Source organism: Blennius ocellaris (assembly GCF_963422515.1).
Source record: "Blennius ocellaris genome assembly, chromosome: 15".
In the NCBI taxonomy this organism is placed as follows: Eukaryota; Metazoa; Chordata; class Actinopteri; order Blenniiformes; family Blenniidae; genus Blennius; species Blennius ocellaris.
Genome location: NC_137664.1, coordinates 1306815 through 1309314, shown reverse-complemented (window position 1 = coordinate 1309314; position 2500 = coordinate 1306815). Strand labels below are relative to the sequence as shown.

The following is a 2500-nucleotide window of genomic DNA, read 5'->3' as shown; positions in this document are numbered from 1 at the left end:
CGGACGGCGCGGAGCTGGGCTCGCCGGCGTCCACGCCGTCCACCGGCCTGCCGCCCAGCTCGGCGGAGCCGACGGCGCGCGGCGGGCCGCCGCTGCCCGAGGCCCACAGCCTCTACGCCGTCCTGCTGCTGTCCGACTCCGTCCTCGGCGTCTTCAAGGACCGCAACTTCGACAGCTGCTGCATCTGCGCCTGCAACATGAACGTGAAGGGCGCCGACGTGGGCGTCTACATCCCCGACTCCACCTGCGAGGACCAGTACCGCTGCATGTGCGGCTTCAGCGCCATCGTCAACCGCCGGCTGGCGCACGGCACGGGCCTCTTCCTGGAGGACGAGCTGGACATATACGGCCGGGCGTCCGAAGTGGGCCGGGCGGCCGAGCGCCGGCTGGCCCTGTGCCGGCGCGACCCGGCCCCGGGCGACCCCAGGGCTAGCCGGCGGGCGGCGGCGGCGGCGGCGCGTGGCCCGCCGCGCCGCCGGTGGTGGTCCTCCTGCAGGAGCAGTGCTCGCAGCCCATCTCCTCGCTGGCGTCGCTGCTGCAGCCGCCGCTGCGCGGCCGCTCCTCGCGCGGCCGCAAGGGGGCGCTGCTGCAGGGCTGGATGTCGGAGAAGCAGTGGGCCGACGGGAGCGACGCCTGCGCCGAGGTGTACAACGCCCTGGAGCAAGGCCTGCAGTACGTGGACAACCCCACCGGGGGCAAGGTGGACCCGGCCGTGGTCAGGAGCACCGCGCTGCACTCCTGGCCGCACGCCAACGGTGAGGGGCCGACCGAGCCGCGCCTCGCCACGCTACCCGCCTCGGTGCATTCTAATTTGTGTGTGTGTGTGTGTGTGTGTGTGTGTGTGTGTGTGTGTGTGTGTGTCCGTCCGTCCGCAGTGGTGGACATGAGCCTGTTGTCCTCGCAGGACATGGTCCGCATGCTGCTGTCCCTGCAGCCCTTCCTGCAGGACGCCATCCAGAAGAAGAGAACCGGGCGGACGTGGGAGAACATCCAGCACGTTCAGGGTCCGCTGACCTGGCAGCAGTTCCACAAGATGGCCGGCCGCGGCTCGTATGGTGAGTAGGAGGAAGAGGAGGAGGTGAAGATGGGGGAGGAGGAGGAGGAGGAGGTGAAGATGGGGGAGGAGGAGGAGGAGGTAAAGATGGGGGAGGAGGAGGAGGAGATGAAGATGGGTGAAGGAGGTGAAGATGGAGGAGGAGGAGGAGGAGGAGATGGAGGAGGAGGAGGTGAAGATGGAGGAGGAGGAGGAGGAGGTGAAGATGGGGGAGGAGGAGGAGGAGGTGAAGATGGGGGAGGAGGAGGAGGAGGTGAAGATGGAGGAGGAGGAGGAGGAGATGAAGATGGATGAAGGAGGTGAAGATGGGGGAGGAGGAGGAGGAGATGAAGATGGATGAAGGAGGTGAAGATGGAGGAGGAGGAGGTGAAGATGGGGGAGGAGGAGGAGGAGGTGAAGATGGGGGAGGAGGAGGAGGAGGTGAAGATGGAGGAGGAGGAGACGGTGAACTCATTCAGTTCAGATGTTTCCCCTCGTCTCCTTCATGGACTAGCAAGCGAGCTACGAATGTTTTTGTGGATTTTCTCGGCCGGGATCAAAACGTTCGGCTCCAGCGGGAGACCTATCCAAGATGGCGGCGATAGGCCGTGCGGCATCTGGTGTTTTATATCTGTGGGTTTTACCTTGTTTGGGCTGGAAACTGTGAATCAAATCTGGCAACCCTGGCTGCCGACCGTCTGTTTAAAATGTAATATAGACGATTTGGCCCAAACAAAGCAAAGGGGCGGAGCATCAAGAGTGTGAACGGCGTCTTTCCCGTGTCTCCCTCAGGGTCGGAGGAGTCGCCGGAGCCCCTCCCCATCCCCACCGTGTTGCTAGGCTACGACCGCGAGCGGGACTTCCTGGCGCTGTCCCCGCTGGCGCTGCCGTTCTGGGAGAAGCTGCTGCTGGAGCCGTACGGCGGCCAGCGGGACGTGGCCTACCTGGTGGTGTGCCCCGACAGCCCGCCGCTGCTCGCCGCCGCCCGGGCCTTCTTCCAGGAGCTCGGCGCCGTGTACGAGGTGAGGGGGCGGGAGCAGGTTAGCCTCGCCGCCGCCGTCCCCCCCCCGACGAAACCCCGCCGCCGTTCTAACCGGGGAACTATTTTCTTCCCCCCTCCAGACGTGCCGCCTGGGGAAGCACCGCCCACTGGCCAAGGTGTCCCGGGACGGCCTGGTGCGCGTGGGCGGAGGAGCCGCGGAGGCCGACGAGGAGGCGGACGAGGAGGCGGAGGCGGCGGAGGAGGAGGCGGACCAGTGGCTGACGGGCCCGTGGGCCGGGCAGCGGCGAGCCGACAACCTCAGCAAGCTCAAGCTCTACGCTCACGCGTGCCGGCAGCAACTCGGTGAGGAGAAGAAGAAGAAGAAGAGAAAAAAAAATGGCGCTCGTCGAAGCGCCGGGTAAAATGGCACTGATGTCGTGTGGCGTCTTGTTTTTGCAGGCCCGCAGCTTTCCTCGCTGCCGCTG

The 2500-nt window shown here is 65.8% G+C and overlaps 1 pseudogene across 1 annotated transcript in view; it reads left to right on the top strand.

Moving 5' to 3' along the window:
- The window catches only part of LOC308140167 (mediator of RNA polymerase II transcription subunit 13-like), an 88359-nt pseudogene that overhangs the window by 83080 nt on the left and 2779 nt on the right, over nt 1–2500 (top strand). The window contains exons 16-19 of the transcript XR_013937239.1: nt 1–755; nt 876–1055; nt 1826–2055; nt 2156–2378. The exon at nt 1–755 is cut by the window's left edge and continues 203 nt beyond it. The product of XR_013937239.1 is annotated as a mediator of RNA polymerase II transcription subunit 13-like (transcript). The remainder of the gene's footprint in view (nt 756–875; nt 1056–1825; nt 2056–2155; nt 2379–2500) is intronic.